The sequence below is a fragment of the Triticum aestivum genome, chromosome 6B, assembly GCF_018294505.1.
Source record: "Triticum aestivum cultivar Chinese Spring chromosome 6B, IWGSC CS RefSeq v2.1, whole genome shotgun sequence".
Taxonomy (NCBI): Eukaryota; Viridiplantae; Streptophyta; class Magnoliopsida; order Poales; family Poaceae; genus Triticum; species Triticum aestivum.
In genome coordinates, this window is record NC_057810.1 from 133,116,667 (window position 1) to 133,125,995 (window position 9,329).

Below are 9,329 nucleotides of genomic sequence, written 5' to 3' on the forward strand. Positions count from 1 at the left end.
CGGATGAGGATCCATAGATCTTAGCTTCTTTGTTTAGTAATAAATACACAATTATTCCAACCAAACGAGCAAACGAGCCAAGTAAGACATTAAGGTAAATGAAAAGACGAACGGAAAAAGGGCGAATAAAACGGCAAGGGTGAAGTGGGGGAGAGGAAAACGAGAGGCAAATGACAAATAATATAATGCGAGGGAGATGAGTTTGTGATGGGTACTTGGTATGTCATGACTAGAGCGAAGACCTCCCCGGCACCGGCGCCAGAAATCCTTCTTGCTACGTCGTGAGCTTGCGTTGGTTTTCCTTCAAGAGGAAAGGGTGATGCAGCAATAGTAGCGTAAGTATTTCCCTCAGTTTTTAAGAACCAAGGTATCAATCCAGTAGGAGGCTCCTCAAAAGTCCCACGCACCTACACAAACAAACAAAGAACTCGCAACCAACACAATAAAGGGGTTGTCAATCCCTTCATGGCCACTTGCGAAAGATAGATCTGATAGAGATAATATGATAAGATAAATATATTTTTGGTATTTTATAATATAGATAGGAAAAGTAAACATGCAATAAAAGTAGATTGAAAGCTTATATGATAAAAGATAGACCCGGGGGCCATAGGTTTCACTAGTGGCTTCTCTTAAGATAGCATAAGTATTACAGTGGGTGAACAAATTACTGTCAAGCAATTGATAGAAAAGCGAATAATTATGAGATTATCTAGGAATGATCATGTATATAGGCATCACGTCCGTGACAAGTAGACCGACTCCTGTCTGCATCTACTACTATTACTCCACACATCGACCGCTATCCAGCATGCATCTAGAGTATTAAGTTCATAAAGAACAGAGTAACACATTAAGAAAGATGACATGATGTAGAAGGATAAACTCATGCAATATGATATAAACCCCATCTTTTCATCCTCAATGGAAACAATACAATACGTGCCTTGCTGCCTCTGCTGTCACTCGGAAAGGACACCGCAAGATTGAACCCAAAGCTAAGCACTTCTCAAATTGCAAGAAAGATCAATCCAGTAGGCCAAACCAAACTGATAATTCGAAGAGACTTGCAAAGATAACTCAATCACACATAAAATAATTAAGAGGGGATTCAAATATTTCTCATAGATAAACTTGATCATAAACCCACAATTCATCGGATATCGACAAACATGCCACAAAAAAAGTTACATCGAATAGATCTCCAAGAAGATCAAGGAGAACATGGTATTGAGATCCAAAGAGAGAGAGAAGAAGCCATCTAGCTAATAACTATGGACCCGAAGGTCTGTGGTAAACTACTCACCACTCATCAGAGAGGCCTTGGAGATGATGTAGAGGCCCTCCGTGATCGATTCCCCCTCCGGCGGAGTGCCGGCAAAGGCTCCAAGATGGGATCTCGCGGATACAGAAGGTTACGGCGGTGGAACTAGGTTTTCGTGGCTTGTTCTGATGTTCTCGGGGTACGTGGGTATATATAGGAGGAAGAAGTAGGTCGGTGGCTGCCCGAGGGGCCCACGAGATAGGGGGGCACGCCTAGTAGGGGGCACGCCCTCCACCCTCGTGGCCGCCTCGGCTGCTTCTTGACTTGCACTCCAAGTCCTCTGGATCACGTTCATTCCAAAAATCACGCTCCCGAAGGTTTCATTCCGTTTGGACTCCGTTTGGTATTCCTTTTCTTAGGAATACTGAAATAGGCAAAAAAAACAGCAATATGGGTTGGGCCTCCGGTTAGTAGGTTAGTCCCAAAAATGATATAGAAGTGTAAAGTAAAGCCCATAAACATCTAAAACGGGTAATATAATAGCATGGAACAATCAAAAATTATAGATACGTTGGAGACGTATCAAGCATCCCCAAGCTTAATTCCTGCTCATCCTCGAGTAGGTAAATGATAAAAAAGAATTTTTGATGTGGAATGCTACCTAGCATAATTCTCAATGTAATTTTCTTTATTGTGGCATGATTGTTCAGATCCAAATGATTCAAGATAAAAGCTTATAAAACATAAAAATAATAATACTTCGAAGCATACTAACAAATAATCATGTCCTATCAAAATAGCATAGCCAAAGAAAGCTTATCCCTACAAAATCATATAGTTAGGCCGTGCTTCATTTTCATTACACAAAATACTCCCATCATGCACAACCCCGGTTTCAACCAAGCAATTGGTTCATACTTTTTAACGCGCTTCAGCTTTTTCCACTCTTACGCAATACATGAGCGCAAGCCATGGACATAGCACTATGGTGGTATATGGTGGTGGTTGTGAGAACAAAAACGGAGAAGATAGTCTCACATCAACTAGGCGTATCAATGGGCTATGGAGATGCCCATCAATAGATATCAATGTGAGTGAGTAGGGATTGCCATACAACGCATGCACTAGAGCTATAAATATATGAAAGCTCAACAAAAGAAACTAAGTGGGTGTGCATCCAACTTGCTTGCTCACGAAGACCTAGGGCATTTTGAGGAAGCCCATCATTGGAATATACAAGCCAAGTTCTATAATGAAAAATTCCCACTAGTATATGAAAGTGACAACATAGGAGACTCTCTATCATGAAGATCACGGTGCTACTTTGAAGCACAAGTATGGAAAAGAGATAGTAGCATTGTCCCTTCTCTCTTTTTCTCTCATTTTTTTATTTGGCCTTTCTCTTTTTTTTATTTGGCCTTTCTTTTTTTTGGCCTTTCTCATTTTTTATTTGGCTTTTCTTTTTTATTATTATTTAAAGTCCGAAGTCTCATCCCGACTTGTGGTGGAATCATAGTCTTCATCATCCTTTCCTCACTTGGAACAATGCTCTAATAATGAAGATCATCACACTTATATTAATTTACAACTCGATAATTACAACTCAACACTTAGAACAAAATATGACTCTATATGAATGCCTCCGGCGGTGTACCAGGATATGCAACGAATCAAGAGTGACATGTATGAAAATTATGAGGGTGGCCTTGCCACAAATACAATGCCAACTACATGATCATGCGAAGAGCAATATGACAATGATGAAGTGTGTCATAATAACGGAACGGTGGACAGTTGCATGGCAATATATCTCAGAATGGCTATGGAAATGCCATAATAGGTAGGTATGGTGGCTGTTTTGAGGAAGGTAAATAATGGGTGTATGATACCGGCGAAAGTTGCATGACGCAATAGAGGTTATCAAAGTGGAAGGGTGAGTGTGCGTATATCCATGGACTCACAATATTCATAAAGAACTCATATACTTATTGCAAAAGTCTACTTGCCCACGAAGGAAAGTACTACTACGCATGCTCCTATGGGAAGGGTTGGTAGGAGTTAACCATCGCGCGATCCCGACCTCCACTCATAAGGAAGACTATTAAAAAAGCACCTCATGCAACAAATTTGTCACACAACTTTTACCATACGTGCATGCTACGGGACTTGCCAACTTCAACACGAGTATTTCTCAATTTCATAATTACCCACTAGCATGACTCTAATATTACCACTTTTATATCTCCAAACAATTATCAAGCATCAAATTGATCCTAGTGTTTAATGCACTTTCTATGATAGTTTTTATTATACCCAACTTGGATGCTCATCATTCTAGGACCAAATTCATAACCATAGTAAATACCATGTTGTTCTAAAAGACTCTCAAAATGATATAAGTGAAGCGTGATAGATCAACAATTTCTTCAAAATTAAGCCACCGCCGTGCTCTAAAAGATATAAGTGAAGCACTAGAGCAAAAACTATCTAGCTCAAAAGATATAAGTGAAGCACATAAAGTATTCTAATAAATTCTAATCAAGTGGGCTTCTCCCAAAAGGTGTGTACAGCAAGGATGATTGTGGTAAACTAAAAATCAAATACTAATATAATACAAGATGCTCCAAGCAAAACACATATCATGTGGCGAATAAAAATATAGCTCCAAGTAAAATTACCGATAAACGAAGACGAAAGAGGGGATGCCTTCTGGGGGCATCCCCAAGCTTAGGCTTTTGGCTATTCTTGAATATCTTAGGGTGCCATGGGCATCCCCAAGCTTAGTCTTTTGCCATTCCTTATTCCATAGTTGATCAAATCTTTACCCAAAACTTGAAAATTTCACAACACAAAACTCAACAGGAAATCTCATATGCTCCGTTAGTGAAAGAAAGAAAAACCACCACATAAGGTACTGTAATAAACTCATTCTTTATTTATATTGGTGTTAAAACTACTGTATTTCAAGTTATATATGGTTCATACCACTTAATACTAGCCATAGATGCTTCAAAATAAGCAAACAACACACGAAAGGCAGAATCTGTCAAAAACAGAACAGTCTGTAGCAATCTGCAACTCTCGAATACTTCTGGAACTCTACACATCCTACCAAAGTAGGAAGTCCTGGGCAATTCGTCTATTGCTCTAGAGCAAAAAGAATCAACACAAAAGCACATTTCTGTGAATTAACAAAACTATGTTCGTGTGTGCAAAGTTTCTGTTTTTCAGCAGAATCAAATTAATTATCACCATAGGTTATCCTATAGGTTCTACTTGGCACAAACATTAATCTATTATATATTAAAAGTGATTGACGGGTTAATCAGAAAGAAGATAAATAAGCTAGAAATTACCACAATAATTAGAAACATCTGGTCGCTGATTTGGTGGACCCGTCACTTAAAAGAGGGAATTAATGGATCAGATCTAAGAGCGCTTCATCTGAAAAAATTAAACTGCAGCTTTCCTTAGCCCGTGCATGAGGTGGCTCAATCCTAAAATAAAGGTAGGCTACGTGTACCCTAAAAAATAAAATTAGATTGCATGTAGTACAGAAAAACCGTACACACCTTAATATCTACCTACATATCCCTTCAAATCAAAATAAATAAAACAAACTGCGGCTTTCCTTAGCCTGTGCGTGCAGCCGCTCAATCCTAAAATATAGATAGATTATGTGTACGTACATAGCTGATGTCTACCTACATGTGCCTTTAAATTTAAATAAAGACTAGAAGATCTCACGTAACTACAGTACATGTAAAGCCACATGCAAAACTGGTGGATCGGATATATCCTGAAAAACCTACCACATCCTGCAGATGATCTCACGTCCTGCAAAAGAAAGAAAAAACTACCACATCTCATATTCTAGATCTCACATCTGTCAAAAAAAACAAAAAAAAACTACTACATCTCACGTGCAAAAAAAGCTACTACTACATCTGTCCCCTAGAAAAAGCTACTACATCTCATATATATTTTTTAGCTGCTTTCCATGTATAGGAAAAAACTACAACATATCTCACCTTCCCTTAAGAATAGAAAATCTGCAGCTATCCTAAACTATACGCGTGGCTCAATCCTAGAATAAAGATCGCAGCCGATGTCCCTCAAAAATAAAAACACACACATGTGGCTCAATCCCAGAATGAAGATCACGGTCGCTGTCTCTCACAAAACAAAAACACACACGTTGTGGCTCAATCATAGAATGAAGGTCGCAGCCACCGTCCCTCAGAAAAGAAAAACACACGCAACAACCATGCCATATGTCCTCGACCTCACATAGTGGCCGTCGCAATGAGTCTCTACACCAGCGCTGCCGGTCTTACTTTGGGATCTAAGGTCTTTTCACTGTCGCTGAGCTACAAAGAAAAACTATCAACTCCCGTTCTCTTTTTGTACAAAGAAATTCTGATGTTCAAGGCATCAATTCTCGATATCCTTCTCCAGGGTAAAAAAAAAACTCTTCTCCCAGCCACTATTCTCACTCCATGTCCGAGTCTGCAATCCACTAGCTTCATTGATCCTGGCTGCCAGGTTGTTGCCTTCGATCCACCAATTTCCTCGATCTTGGCCACAAGGTTGCCGCCACCGGAGTAGGCACATCGGGAGGTTGCGGACAATATGTAAAAGAATCAATAGTAACCAAGAGTAACAAATCAGTAGCTTGAGGACACAGATATTACATAATTGGTTACTATTGATTACTATTGGTTTGAAACTATATTATGTGATATCTAACTTCTCAAGATTATTATATAGTGCAACCAATACTGAGAGCATCCGGATAATGTTATATTTTTTATATATAATGCAATCAAACATGTTTTCTTATTATTTTTATTAAATCTTAATATCTTTAGGAGTTTGTTCAAAATTAATAGGTGTAAGAGGGCCTAACATTGCAAATGTCGGTCTCAAGACAAGAAAAAAGTGGAGGGAGCATAAACAAATTAACACTACGCCTTTGTATTTGACCTTCATAACTTACTATCATCATTTTGTAACTTGGCCATAAGTCAATCGAGTGAAGATCAAGAGTAGCCATCATACACAGTGGTACAAAAACATAAACTGATTTGTCAGTAATAAAAACTAACTTAATTAATTTATTAGTCCAATCATATGGTGACAAAAAATAAACAAGGGGAGGTGAGACCTGTAGATGAAGAAATTAGATCTATCTCTGCCTAAACATGTGTTTGCGCATGGAGAGCTATACATATCATTCTCAAGAGGCGCAATAAAGGGATGGACTAAGGGTAATAATATATAAAGAAATATTCTAAAGGCATGGAAATAACACTTTTGGTATAGTTCTTCTTCAGCAAGATGTTGCTACTGACCTTTTATTAGACGATAATAAGTACATGAAAAATTTGTGTACTACAAACTATCTTCAAAATAATAACTAACATATTAATGCTAACGTGATATGGCAGGATGGATAAGGTCTACTAATATGCATAAGTAATGGAAATGTTCATCATCATTTGATGGAAACAACTCATTCATACCGAGCATTGATGCTCAATATTATCTGATATTTGAGGCTCATTACATAGTTGAGAGCTTGAATATGAATAGGGGTACGGATGCAACTGTCATTGTCGATCCCAAGTATGAATAAAGTGGATAGGCATAAACAAGTTAATATTTCAACTACTTTAATTATGTCGGTTCAATAGTACAAACACAGGAAAAGGATAAGAAGAAGGGGGAAATTGACATGAACAAGAAAGCGGAAAAAGTTGGACTTGTAGGCGGAAGATGGCAGCTGCTATGGAGGACGAAGATGGTGTGTCAGCCGGCCTTGATTTTCACCAATATGGACGTGTCGTCTATAAGGATGAACTCATTCCGGATCCAAGGTGGCTATGGGAGATGAGATCCATGCCGACAACGAATTAGCAACAACACCGACATTGCTCTTAGCGTAGCTAGACACTATTCGGCGGCACCAATCAAGGAGTCAACGGAGAAAATGAGGGTGTCTTTTCTCTATGATTAGCTAGACATGGGACAGAGACAGCAACTCGGGAGTCAATGTAGAAAGGAAGGAAAGGAGAAATGAGACAAAGGGGATCATGCAAGACCAGTCTCTGTGTGAAGATATGGACTGCGTAATTTGAGAGATGCCTGAACATTGTGTGCATCTATGTGAGCATGTTGAACTAGGAGCCCGACTAATCGTTCAAGTACGAAAAAATATTTCCCTACAAATAACTTATAGAATTAGCTATAAAAGCAACTATCATATATAAAAAAACAACCGATGATTAACGTACATCTAGGGAAAAAAGTATAGTGCATATACATATTTTTAGTGTAAATTATGTAATTTCTGGTGATGCAAACTTTAAAAAAATCCATGCTAACATATACTTCATGATAATATGAACAAAAAAATTATTGTTAAAAAATCACCTATATTGATTAAAATTTGATCCATAAACATACTTCTCGGGAAAAAGGTTACATACTAAAAATAAGAAACTCTAATACACGTCAACGGGAATGTCCAGCCAGCCACACACATATACACATCACTATAACCGCATTAGGCAAATACATGGATTTGAGCACGTAGCACTAAAAAAGTTCAGCAACAGAATAGCCTCCAGATATTTCCCTGAAACATAAAAGGGGTAAGTCAAAAAAAAACCTAAAATCACCACTTCATGACCAGCCCAAAGAACTGGTAAATATGAACTTATTTCACCCAAACTTTATTAAATACTAGCCCACGCGAAGAGCGGGCCACTTTGCTAGTTAAAACATATAAACACATCTAAACAGAAGGTAGATGCAAAATTTATTAAATAACAGCAAGGAAAAATATTGGATTGTCTCCCAACAAGCGCTTTTCTTTGAAGCCTTTTTAGCTAGGCATTGAGATTTCAATGATGCTCACATGAAAGACAAGAATTGAAGCACAAAGAGAGCATCATAAAACATGTGACAAACGCACTTAAGTCTAACATACTTCCTATGCATAGGCATCTTGTAAGAAAACAAATTATCAAGGCAAGCAAAAACTAGCATATGCAAGGAAGAACAAAGAGATGATAGCAATCTCAACATGAAGAGAGGTAATTTAGTAACATGAAAATTGCTACAACCATATTTTCCTCTCTCATAATAATTACATGTAGGATCATAAGCAAATTCAACAAAATAACTATCACATAAAATATTTCCAACACGATCCACATGCATGCGAAGTTGACACTCTTCCAAAATAGTGGGATTAACATTAACTAAAGTCATGACCTCTCCAAACCCACTTTTATAAAAAAATACCATAAGATTGAACATTCTCCAAATATGAGGGATCTAAAGTTGACACTCTTCCAAACACACTTTCAATATTATTGCAAACACTATTATCAATCTCATATTCATCAGGGGACTTAAATAAATTTTCAAGATCATAAGAAGAATCACTCCAATCATGATCATTCAACAAGTAGTAGACATAGCAAAACTAGCATCCCCAAGCTTAGGGTTTTGCATATTATTAGCACAATTGACATCAAGAGAATTTATAGTAAAATCATTGCAATCATTCTTTTTATTCAAAGATCTGTCATGAATCACTTCATAAAGTTCTTCATCACAATTTTTAGATTCACGAATTTCAAGAAAAACTTCATAAAGATAATCTAGTGCACAAAACTCACTAGCAATTGGTTCATCATAATTGGATCTCTTAAAAAGATTAGCAAGCGGATGAGGATCCATAGATCTTAGCTTCTTTGTTTAGTAATCAATACACAATTATTCCAACCAAACGAGCAAACGAGCCAAGTAAGACATTAAGGTAAACGAAAAGACGAACGGAAAAATGGCGAATAAAACGGCAAGGGTGAAGTGGGGGAGAGGAAAATGAGAGGCAAATGGCAAATAATGTAATGCGAGGGATATGAATTTTTGATGGGTACTTGGTATGTCTTGACTTGACCGAAGACCTCTCCGGCAACGGCGCCAGAAATCCTTCTTGCTATGTCCTGAGCTTGCGTTGGTTTTCCTTGAAGAGGAAAGGGTGATGCAGCAA